Genomic DNA, 13,416 nt, shown 5'->3' on the forward strand with positions numbered 1-13,416 from the left:
TTTGAGATACATTTTCAATCCAAATTACAAGTGCTTTTTATGTGTTTTCCAATAAAGTATCTCTTTAATACGATGTAAGATTTGAGGTTAACTTTGTGCCAGTCGTTCGTTGAGTTCGCATAAAAAAAAGACTTGAACTACATACAAAAATAAGGGATAGGTTCCATTACATTTGAAAATCGCATAACTTCAAAATCTCATTAAAAAGATCTGCATAAAAACAGACCCAAGTGTATATTCTAATACATTATTTGTACATCCAAATATAAGTCTAAGGACTCCTTATAGTAAGTTACTCCTTATATAAGCAATGTTAGATTTTGTTCAATCAACTCTTATGGGGTAAGGAATACATAATAAACTGACCAATATGTAGGACTGTGAATAAGAGTTAAAACGTTACAAGAATAGAATACATATCACAATCAATGATTGTGGCTAAAATATAGTAAAAATCAAACCCATAACTAATATTAATAACATAAAAATAATGATAACACATAATTTATAAACTCGAATAACTCAATTACTTTTTGTGGATAAAAATAGTCAAAATCGGACCCCTAACGATTACGAATAACGCAGATACAATTTTATTCAATTTGAACTTTGAAATCGAGTTTCGAACCAAATAAAAATTTCCATTATAGATGCTAATACGTAATCCAAATTTGAAAATTATTCGAATAATGCCTTTATAATTATATCAACGGTAGGAATTATGAATGATTATGTTGATTTCGGTTGGAATTGTTTTTTTTTTAAATGAATAATGCGCGCAGGCGTGTCGACGGTCTTTCTATCTCGTTCTACAAAGTGGAATTTACACGGCGCTGTAGGTGTCTATTTTTACAAAAGTTCAGTTTCCAGCGCAACTTCGTCTTGCGTCGTGTGTTCCCGCGGTGGCGCTCTAGCGAAATTTCGTCAAAGTTATTCGAGTTCCCGGCATTATTGTGGTGATATTTTAAAATCTCGTGAATATCTCAACGATTCAACCGTGTTTTTATGAAAAACCTTTAGGGAAAATACCCTTCGAACTGTTGTCTAAAATATTATCCACAATTTTGCGTACTTTTACCTGTTGATGTTGTCAAAACTGTGCTGTAATCATTTGACAGTTGTGCTCCAATTTGAAAAGTTTTGTATTTATTTAAAGTGTGAATTTTTCCTTTAAATTGTGACATTGAAAGTGCTCAAAATTTAAAGGATTTGTGACATTTTAATGTAAGTAATTTTACGCTTCATTAATTACTTTTGCACTTAAGTCAATACAATTATTTGTACAATTTATCACTTGAAGCATTATTTACATTTCACACGTGTTCAATGTTGAAAATTCAATCGATTTATGATATTTGAATCCAAGATTACGCTTTCATTGATCATTTTGGCGCTTCATTCACAGGTTTGCACAATTATTACAACATGCATTATTGACAATTTTCGCGCTTTTCGATGTTAGTTAGAAAAAATAGTGAATTAGAGATATTTTAATGTAAGTGAATTTTACGGAGTTATTCATATTTTAAAAAATTTAATTTGATAATTTTAACTTTTTAACATTATCACTCTAGCATTATTGGGGGTTTACGTACGTTTTAGTTTAAGGTTTCGTCCGAACTGTTATTTTAATTTATAAAAAGTATCGAAACACGCACAAAAGTTCTGATATTTTTGCAACTAAGACCCAATCTAATTTGATATGTACTTTGTTACTTACAATAAACTTTGTTACTTAAAATATTTTCGCCCATAAATATTACGTGTATGGGTCAATTTGGACCACACATTTCAATTTAGATTAATGAGAATATATCTGGAGTATATTTTTTACAATCTTCATTCATTTGAAACATTATTTATTGATAAAAAAAACTCAAAATTCATATACTAAAAATAATGAATATCAAAAACATACGGACATCAAAGTTTAAAAGTGATTTGTAAAAAGTTATACATGATTTGTTTTGATCTATAGATCCGTAAATTATGGGTTTATCTTTTAAAAAAATCAACCATAGATTTACTTTTTATAAAAAAAATGACAAAAAATGGTGAGTTTAAGGAAAACATTTGTAATAATAAATATTAGTTGGACATTGATTTTGTGACATAAAAACATACGTAGGTACTGTTTTGTGTACATTAAAAAATATCTTATGTAGGTAGGTAATTATTTTACGAATTGTGGATGTGATGCAGACTCTAGACTCGAGATATAGATACGTGGATTCGGTTCCTAGCTCATACAAATATAAATATGACTTTTAAAAAAAATCAAAATAAAAACAATTTTTTAAAGTTTTATTTTTTACATGATGATATTCGATATATGACCAATTACAAAATCTATAAATATTGAATGGTTTAAAATTAATGAAATTTTAATTACTAAAACAAACATGATAAAACTTAAACCTTTCTCCATTTCCTTTTCCATAAAGCAGTGATTTCCTTCCTTAAAAGCTCCTGAACTTACGTCACCTACCTATCCTAAATACATTGATTCCAACACTCTCCTTATCATTCATCGTTTGCTTTGTGTAATGCAACTTAAAACTCTACTTTACGACTACTATGGCCTATAGGTCAAATATAGACTGGAAGGGAGACCTGATGAAGGAATGGTTATTCCAAAACCGGTAGTCGTGAAGTAGAATGATAAGGAGAGTGTTATATTACCATACCACAAAGTTAAGAATGTTTTAAAACAGAAAATACATTGATTCCTGTTTCATGAATCTAGATCACAGGGCCTTGGTGTAGTTACAGATTAAATTAACACCGTGTCGATCCGATGCAGTGCCCTAAGAGTGCCATAAGAGTGCCATAGCAGTGCCCTATGAGGTCCCTATAAATGTCCTAAGAGATCTATAAAAGTGCCCTAATAGCGCCCTAAGAGTATCACAAGAATGCATGAGTGCCCTATGAGTTCACTATAAATGCCCTAAGAGTACCACAAAAGCGCCCTAAAAGTATCAATAGAGTGCCCTAAGAGAACCACAAAAGTGCCCTAATAGTGCCTTAAGAATATCATAAGAGTGCCCTAAGAGTGCCCAAAGAGTATTCCAAAAGTACCCTAAGTGTGGAACGGTACTATTTTTGACTAATAAAATTAGAGTAAAAAATAGTAGACTAATAAAATTTGTGAGTCCCTTTTTGACCAATACATATTGGTTTTATCAAGTTAGATAGTGATTTACCACACATTGTGGGGTCACGGTCATTATAGCCTGAAGTACATTGTCAATTCTAATAAAATAATATTAAGTAAGCACATGTACTTATCTAGTTGACTATTGACCTCTCCGAAATTAAATATTCGATCTATTTACCATATTATATCTTAAATTAAATAAACATTTTCATTAAGTGCTAATATACATACATTTATTTTTAATTAAAATTTTGATCGGTAAATACCGCTATTTCTCAAGGCCTAGTATTCGTTGAATAGCAACATTTCTGTAAACCCAGGTAACATCTGCAGTATTTTTATCGTTGTAATTTTTATATACCATTTTTGTATTTTATATATAAAAAACAAAAAAAAAACAATATGTATTCTACAAAAAAATTAGGTGTGACCCAACGACCGGCTCTATACGTTGCCGGAAGCCAACTGAGTTTTATTAATGCGAGTTAGCCTTAATATCTATTGTGACACATATTTCGATGTATTCATCATTATCAAACACCGTATATACATACATATTTGATAAATACCAATATTTAAAAATAAATATTTTGACACGTGTTTCGTTGCGTTCAACATCATTATCAAACATCGTATAATGATGATCGAAACACGTGTCTCAGTAGATTTAAATATATAGTGGTATTCGACTAAAAGTTAAACGTAAATCGAATAGATATTACCACAAAGTGACTGCCGAATCAATCAATGAATTTAATTTATTCGATATGATAGTAAGCTCATGTCGGCAAACCTGTCATGTAATAAATAACCTATATTAATATATTGCCTTTTCATATGTTGTTACAAGATGTACACATTTTAAATTTACATACGTATGTACATTACACGTACAGTAAAACCTACATATAACGGACCTCTATTTCAGTGTTCCGAAACTTTTTCTTTTTCTATTCAAGGCACACCTACCTAATTAAGAAATTTCAGAGGTGCATATTACCATATCATGGTAACATATTTGACATATTATGTTTAAAGCGAAATATGAGCCTACTTAGCAGAGCACAGGCAATAAAAAAATTGGAGAAATTGTGTTATTTTCACAAAACCAGACTTTTTCTGCGGCACACCAACTAGTCACCACGGTGCACCAGTGTGCCGCGGCACACACTTTGCTCAACACTGCTCTATTTAACGAACTTCAGATATAACGGACGAAAATCCGGGCAAAACATTGACTAGTCGTCAGATAACGAAGTTCGAGTATATTATACACACTTTTGTTTTTAAGGGTTGATTATAAAAAAAAAACAACAAACTTCAAAAGCGCAAACAAAGCTTGATTCCTTTTTCAAAGCAGGATTACCAAAACCAAGCTCGTCGATATCAAACAGCAACGTCACTTCACGACGAGTCGAGTGTCCATAAACATAATTAGAATTTTGTTAGAGTTTATGTGATTTTTTCACTATAATATTTATTCAATATTACCCTGGACTGGTACCTGAAGCGGAGGGCTGATCACCTTTCCTTCGTGTGTTAACGATCAAGATAACACTGTGTTTATGTGATGCAGTGCCCTATGCATCATTGGGGTGTGGATAAGGGTTTGAATTGAATTTGTAATTGTTTACTTATGTCTAAATACAGTGTTAACAACATTTTGAGTGTGTCCAAATACTTGTTTACAAATCTGGATTATCTCCAATAAGGAGTTATTTTTAATTTATTTTTCAACAAAATCAATATGATTAGAAGTTCCAAGAATTTGAGTAGTGTGGTTGTCACTAGTGGGTAGAATTGGTGAATGTTACACGTGTGTAAAGTGATCACTGATAAACCGATTAACCAGCCTATGACGTTCGTAAGCCCCGTAAAGGCCCAGACTATCATATACTTTTCATCTATGTTGAGTCGTTAATTTAAAAAAAAAACGTTGCTCATATTTACAAAAAAATGTTTTTTGATTTATTTCAAACATTTATAATTGAAATATAACTTTGTTTCAAAATCACTATGTATTTTTTAGTATAACTTAATTATAAGTCAACCGGTTTTGAAGCTCACCGCTTCTTTTTCAAGACTGGTATTAATCAGTCTTGAAAAAGAAGCAGCTAGCTTCGAAACCGGTAGACATTCAAATTAAGTTATAATAAAATATTTACAGTAATATTAAAACAAATTTTAATTACAAATTACAAATTCTAAATTCTAATAATAATTTATTAAATAATATATTGTTTCAAAATTCTTCACCTTTGCTTTCCATTTTTCCTTTGTTTTCAAACTCCGCCCCTTGACTAACCCCTTCCCCTTACTTTCCCCTCTCCTTATTTATAGAACAATTTTATATTTTATATATTAGTTATTATACAGACCTGAATGATGGAAGTTCAACTTCTGAAACATGTAGTCTATAATAAAACTCAAGTGCTAAAAAACAAGTGTTTTCTTTAATCATTACAAATTACAAAATGGAAAATCACAAAGATATTGCTTCAAATATAAATTATATTTTAAACTTATTTTTATAAAACTAACGAATTTAACGAACAATCCCTCCCTCCAAATAGTCCGTTATATCGAGGTTTTACTGTACGTACATTACACGTACCTACACACATGTACCAAATGGCCATTCTAGAATGTGTTAACTTGTTAATACACAATTTAACTGAGCCACTTTAGCCGTTATCTTTCTGTGTCATCCACATTTTAAAATGTATCAAAAGAGAAGCCACTTTTTGCCGAAATCCGTTCGCACGAAAAATGCCGTTAACCCTCTCGGCGAGCTTAATGTAGCGAACGCGAAACGGAACTAAAAAATACCGCGCATTTTTCGAAAACTCGAATTAAAAAGCTATCATTCTCCCGCTTTCGAATGATATTGGCGGGCTTATTTAAAAATCGAAAGTTTTCAAAATGAATCTGAATGCGGTGTTTGATAATGAAGCTGAATGCATCGAAACACGTGTCTACAATAGATTTTATGAAATAATATTTATAATTATTATAATAATATTTATAATATTTATTTAGATTAAATCTTGATATCTCAACATAGGTGAAGAAGAATATGGAGGTCTGGGTATTTACAGCGGCTTACGATCTTTCACAGGCTGAATTGAGTGATCACTTTATACATGTGTAAGGTTCACTATTCTACCCATGATTAAACACACTTCTCAATTTTTGGAACTCACACATATGTATATCGTTAATCTCATAACACTGCACATATGAGTTCACTAGAGCCATCTATGGTTGGATTGGGAAGGCTTTTATGGGAAACGTCTGAAAACATGATTATTTTTTTATGCACCTTATAATTTGACCATATTATTTTATTTGAAATATTTTGAGTATGTTCAAACACTTGTTCACAAATTTGGGCTGTATTGATTTTAATTTCTATTAAATTTTATTTATTTTTACTTCCCGAAAATCGAACTAGAATCCTTCAGGACGGTTAAATTGAGAGTGAAATACATAGTATATGTACTTAATGTATTATATGTACTATAAATTACACATTGTTTCTCAATGCGCTGTATCGTAAAGGATAAAACAGTTACAATAAATGTTTGTATAAATTTTAAATGTATCACTCTGTGAGCATGGTGAAAAATTCAAAAATAAATATTGCAACTTATTATGCTTGTATTTTTAATCTACAGTCGGACCACACATCCAACAAGTCATAAAAAATGGTCTCCCAAGAATCGCTTATAATTCTGTAGAATCAAATTACTAAGTAATTAACTTTGATGAATGTCTAACTGTTTATGTATGGAGGCCTTTGTTGACGCGTTTTTGCCCACTGACAAATATTTCGGCAAGAAAAACGTTTGAACGAAATCCAGCATGGTTCTAATCCTTTAACGACACTTAGACCGAGTGTCGTTTGGATTATAATTAATTAGTTAATGTTTGAATAATTTCTGGTAGGGTCTCTATGGCATCCAATAAACGAAAGGACAAGGTGCAAGCCTCTAAGGTTCAAAGTCCATATGATATATATACATTTTATAAAATACAATTTGAAAATATAAAAAGTAAGAATATAACGTAAAAAAATATTAAAAGAAATAAAAAGAAGACAAATCGAAGATGTATAAAGATAAACATATATACGTTCATACATACATATACTCACATATCGCTCACTCCTTTCAACAACGTCATTTATCAAAAATCGTCAATTTTCAATTGTGCATGTTTTCGGAATGCCCAGAAAATGTGCTATACCCCAGCAAAAGCGGCATATTTTTAACTTAATATTTACCCGCCACAGGGCAGAAAGTGATGTTTTTGCATTTTGAAGAAAAGGTATTGTTTAATTATTTTTTTTAAATATACTACATATTTTTCAAATGAAGATAAACCCTTCAGGTTTTACCTAAAAAGGTCTGTTGCACAATGAAAAAGTTCAATAAGTGGCTTGATATTTATTTTTAATACATTTTATTATATTCTTAAACTTCAAAAACGATCTCCTGAAAAATCAAGTTTTTTTATGTATGACGTTGTTGAAAGGAGTGAGCGATATATATACATTTATGTCAAACCTTAAGGTAAAGTGTGCAAGATTACAACGAAATAAATAAAAAAAAGAACATAAAAATAAAAAAAAGAAGAAGATAAAGAAGACATTAGGAAGTTACTGTGAAGCAGGGGGCGCAGAAACAACGCAAACATATTTTTTTCTCAGGAATCGTCATTTTGCCGTCGTAATTTTTACGATAGTCTAGCATTCAAGTGTTAAGTCACAATCATCGTATGTTGTATTCAATTTTGCCTAGTCAGAGAGTGGTCCCATTGTTAGGTCCACTGGGTCTTTTTATGGGCAATATTGCCAAACCTTGATGTTGCGTTATCTGTAAAAACGTAAGGTCAAGGCGCTCACAATGTAAAAAATACGTTATAATCTTTATTATTATTTTTATAACTCATTCGACTAGGTCTATAAAAAATTATAATAACGCTGTAATCAAATTTTACAGAACGGTGTTTCAAGAGAATATCAATGTCAAAAATGACAAACATGGAGACATGGTTTTGACTACTCATTTAGTAATTTTTTAACGCGATAGTCAGCAGCTTATTTTTTTTAAAACCCGGGTAACAATAAACGTTATTGTTTATTTATTTATTATTATTATTGAAACATCGTTTTTGTATTTAAAAAATGAGTTTTAATTTGAAACAAATATGTACGCGATCGGCTGCAATAGTAGCCACACTTTATTGTCTGCGTATAATATATTTTTTAGAATAATGTAATGAAATTTGATTTTATTTTTAACTTCATACCTTTCATATTATTTTTTATTTAAATCTCATCAAAGATGATGAAGAATTTAAGTCTGGGCATTTACGGGGCTGACGACAGTCATGGGCTGGTTTAAGTGATCACTTTACACACGTGTAACGTACACCAATTCTACCCATTATTGACAACCACACCTCAAATTCTTGGAATTTCTATATATAATGAACCAATTTTGAAACATTGATCTTGAATCACTAGAACTTCACTAGAGACATCTATTGGTGAGATAAAAAGAAGCTTTTTATCGAGCAGAAACTCTTTTATTAGTATGTGAGGTCCGAAACCTGGATTATAATCACACACATGAGAAACGCCAGAAAATATAAATAAATAAATAAACAAATAAATAAAAATAAAATGAAAAATACTCCTATAATTGGAGATAATCCATATTTGTGAACAAGTATTTGGCACACTCAAAATGTTGTCCATACTTTTCAATAACTCTTTTCTTTTCAAAATCAAATATTTAATTCGAAGAAAATCTTATTTTTTCAATACAAAAACGGTGTTTTATGAAAAAAAATCAATTACGTCAAATGTTACCCGAGTCTAAATAAAATTTTGCGGGCTATCGATCCCGCCTTGATATATCGCTCACTCCTTTCAAGAACGTCATAAATAAAAAATCGTCTATTTTCAGTTGTGCATCTTTTTGGAATGCCCAGAAAATGTACTTTATCCCAGCAAAAGAGGTATATTTTTAACTTAATATTTATCCGCTACAGGGCAGAAAGAGCTGTTTTTGCATTTTGAAGCAAAGGTATTGTTTTATTATTTTTTTTAAGAATAACTAAATATTTTTTAAATGGAGAAAAAAATCTTCCGGTTTTACCTAAAAAGATCTGTTGCACAGTAAAAAGTTCAGAAAGTGACTTGATATTTATTTTTAATATATTGTATTATATTTTTAAAGTTTAAAAACGTTCTCCTGTAAAATCAAGTTTTTTGATTTATGACGTTCTTGAAAGGAGTGAGCGATATGTATGTAATTATAAATGTGTAATTGAAAAAAAAAACTTCTAATTAATCATAATGGCGTATCCTTTTGTTTCGAGATATGTAATTATTTTTTTCTGTAATTTTAAATAGAGCTGTTTTTCAAGTGTCAAAAAAAGTGCGGGGTTGAGTAACTGTTACGAATATATCATATCATATATGACCACATTGTAACTACATACATACCCATCTGGTTTTTGTTTTTACAGCAAGTATATTAACCGTACTCATTAGGATATTATAATAAATAATAAAATATTACGAGCAAGAGTTTTGGCGGACAAACAAAATGTTTTTCGTAAGGGTGAGATCTCAAACGTACAAATTGAATACGCGATCGGCTGCTCGAGAAGCCAGACGTGTTGTCTGCGCACAATTTTTTGGAATTTGTTTTTTTTTTCAATAATATACAATACATTGAAGAAGAAAAAACGTTTTTTAACTCCTTACCTTTGAATAACTCTTTTTTTTAAACCATATGTTTATTTCGAAGTATTTTTTTTTCAATACTAAAACGGTGTTTTAAGAAAATAATCAATTACGTTTAATGTCACCATGGTTTGAAGATAATTAACTTGCGATTTGACGAATACTGGGCCTTAAGTTGCCATGAGTGGAAGAACTCCACACTAATCCGACGCTTTACCCAAAAGAAGGATAACCTTCGACTTTTATTACTGATTTTTTTTCAATACTAAACAATGTATCGTACTTTTAATACAACGACGGAGCGCCCTTGACGTTGTAAGTACGAAAATGGCGCACGGCTATGTTTTTTCGCCTTGTCGATACGCACGGCTACAGGCTACAATATGGTCATATTACTTTTTCACGAATGCTTATCTAATCGGATATATTATGATATTATGCTAACTGCTACAGCAGATGACGATTCCACTCATTACCCCCCTGCACGTCCTTCCTCCAGCCACTCGCGCCACACCCCTGGAAAATCCCAAATAGCCTACTTCAATACAGATGAAGGGCGCACTTATAACGGATTAGTGCAGGCCTGGCCAACCCTGATTGCACCCCGGGCCGCATCGATGACCTAAAATTTTCCCAAAGGCCACAAACAGACATTAGATTTATTTTTTTTTTAACAACGAATTTCATGCTTATTTTTTTTGTAAGTAGGTATTATAAATAATTGATTGATAAAGACATAGAAAGGAGAGTGAAGGCTGGGAACAGGGTGAATGGTGCACTAAAATCAGTTTTAGCAAATAAAAACCTATCAGCGAAAGCTAAACTGGCAGTACACAACGGAGTTCTGGTTCCAACCCTTATGAATGGAAGCATGGAGCTGGCAAAAGAAGGATGAAAGCAGACTGAATGCAGTTGAAATGTGATTCCTCAGAGACGAATGTGTGGCAAAACGATGTTTGATAGATGTTCGAATGATGAAATAAGGAAAGAATGCAAGGCTGAGATAAGCATTATCGATAAAATTAAGAAAGGTGTGTTGAGATGGTTTGGACATGTGGAACGTATGAGTGAGGAAAGAACGGTTAAACAATTTTATGAAGCGAATGTAGTTGAAAAAAGTAGCAAAGGAAGACCGAGGAAAACTTGGCACAATCAGGTATGTCAAATACTTGAAAGCGCCTGGGCCAGGAGTCGTAATAATCGTCGAGTATGTATGAGGAGATGCATGAATGTAGAAAAGGCTAAGAATGTTTGCAAAGATAGAGTGGTGTGGCGTTCGATTCTCTCTGCCTACCCCTGCGGGGAAGCGGCGTGATGGTTAGTTAGTTAGTTAGTTAGTTTTAAATAATTTCAATACAGGGGTGATCAGAAAGTACAATCAGGCTAATTGTGAAGAAAGAAAAACATTACTACGGCCAGATGTTCTTTCTTTCATTATATTAAAATCTTTTGCATTTCCCAATATATTATAATTACTAGTACAAAAAAAATATTAAATATTAGTACAAAAAAATGTCCCAAAAAGGCGTGGCTTGTGTGTGGGTTTACATTATATTTTAGGTATAATAAAAGGCAAGAATGCAAAAGATACTATATTATTTATTGATTCGGCATTAACTTTGTGGAATGACATGATTATTTTAATTAAATTAAACACTTGAATAATCCACTGAATTGAGTTTTATTTTTATTTACGACTAGTTTCGAAAACGACAATTGTTTTCATCTTCTGGCACAAATTAAAACTAACGAATAAAAATATATTTAGGTGTATATATAGGTTTATAAATATAGGTAGGGGGGGGGGGGGTAAGGAACAACATCTTTTGTAAAAGGAAACATTGATAATAATGGTGACGTATTTTGAAACAGTACATTATTAATTATTGTTTTATCTGAATTTAAATTTTTATGTATTTCTAAATTTTCTAAATTATTCATGACCTGACCTTTATTTGTAACAGAGTGTAATAATTTAAGTGTATGAGAGTCAAATGAGTGGTTAGTTTCCATGATATGATTGGCAAATTATTTATAGCAAAAGATACTATCCGAAATAAAATAAGATTAAAAGTGCTAGTATAAACTACAAATATTTGATTTTAATATAAAACGAAAAATCAAAAAATAAGAAAATACTCATTGAACCAACAAAACTGTATTTCTGTAGTAATAAAAATTATGAATTTTTTTAGAATCCAAATTATTAATTATGACCCATATATTAACTAATATTAACAATTTTATTTGAAATTAAACCAATTTATCAATGACCACTTAGTGCGAGATTTGAGTTTCTTTTCGCTCACTTAATTTTTCTAAATCTATTTCAATAATTGAACTTGCACACCTTAACTGGTTTTCGAGATTTTGAGATTGCCTTGAATTGGCCATCGCCAGCATCCTGAAGAGCGTGCAAACAGATAGTTCACTGTTTTTATAACAACATGCATGAATTGACCCATAGATAATACGGCTGTCCAAATTTAAAACACAGTAAGGGACATTTTTTTGTAGTAGGTTTTTTTTGCATCTATGGATTAAGTAGAGTCTACTTACTCCAAAAATGCAAAAAAAAACCTACTACAAAAAATGTCCCTTACTGTGTTTTAAATTTGGACAGCCGAATACTTGAGGGCATAAAATTTGTTGATGTATCAAACCGTGTTCCTATCACAGATATATCGCTGGTTTAAAAATATATTCTTCATACATGACCGCGGGCCGCGGGTTAGCCACCCTTGGATTAGTGTATCCTCCGATCCCTCACAGAACCCATTGTTCGCCAACCTTTGTTAAGGCTCTCCCTTAATGGTCCAGGTATTCTCTTTATAATGTTTGTTAATTGTTATTCTTCGGGAAATTAATATTGTTTCTCTAAATTGTTCCTCTTGACTGCAGATTAAAGTCCTCCCAGTTTGAGGACTGCTGCCAATGGCACGTATTCAGGAATCCCCTTAATATTTGACATTGTGACGAATGGTCCATATAAAAGAGAGTCTAGGTCATAGTTTCTCAAACTTTTTCGCCCCGTAGACCATTTGATTTTTTTGCTATCATCTAAAAATGCACTTTGACAGCTGTCACAGTGCTATTCGTTGGATATAAACTTCAGTTTGTAATTAATTCGATAAATTACGCAATGAATTAAATTATTTAAAAAATTAACACTTCTACAAAACCACTTAATGAGTTTTATTTCATTACACACGACTAGTTTCGAAAACTATAGATGTTTTCATCTACAAGTAAATAGTAAATCTAACGAGAAATAATAATTATTTAGGTATATTTTGAGGTTTGTAGGGTAATAAATAGAGGAGGGGGGGGGGTTAAGCCATATTAAATAACAAAAATTTCCGCTTTTAATAAAAAAAATGTGATATGTTCCTTTAATGATTGCTAAAATAATAAATTGTTGTCCGCCGATAAGTACTGGTTTGAAAAAAAACGAAATCGTTATCTAAATCTATATATGAAACCAAGCAGGATAGCGCTC

At 31.4% G+C, this 13,416-nt stretch overlaps 1 protein-coding gene across 1 annotated transcript in view; it reads left to right on the forward strand.

The window, feature by feature from the left end:
• Positions 1–861: 861 nt before the first annotated feature.
• Positions 862–13,416, forward strand: part of LOC148311010 (angiotensin-converting enzyme 2-like) — a 248,496-nt gene continuing 235,941 nt past the window's right edge. The window contains exon 1 of the mRNA XM_088257533.1: positions 862–1,224. The gene's annotated coding sequence lies outside the window, so the exon portion shown is untranslated. The remainder of the gene's footprint in view (positions 1,225–13,416) is intronic.

This window comes from Brachycentrus maculatus, unplaced genomic scaffold, assembly GCF_059751285.1.
Source record: "Brachycentrus maculatus isolate JH-2025_06_01 unplaced genomic scaffold, ASM5975128v1 h1tg000081l, whole genome shotgun sequence".
In the NCBI taxonomy this organism is placed as follows: domain Eukaryota; kingdom Metazoa; phylum Arthropoda; class Insecta; order Trichoptera; family Brachycentridae; genus Brachycentrus; species Brachycentrus maculatus.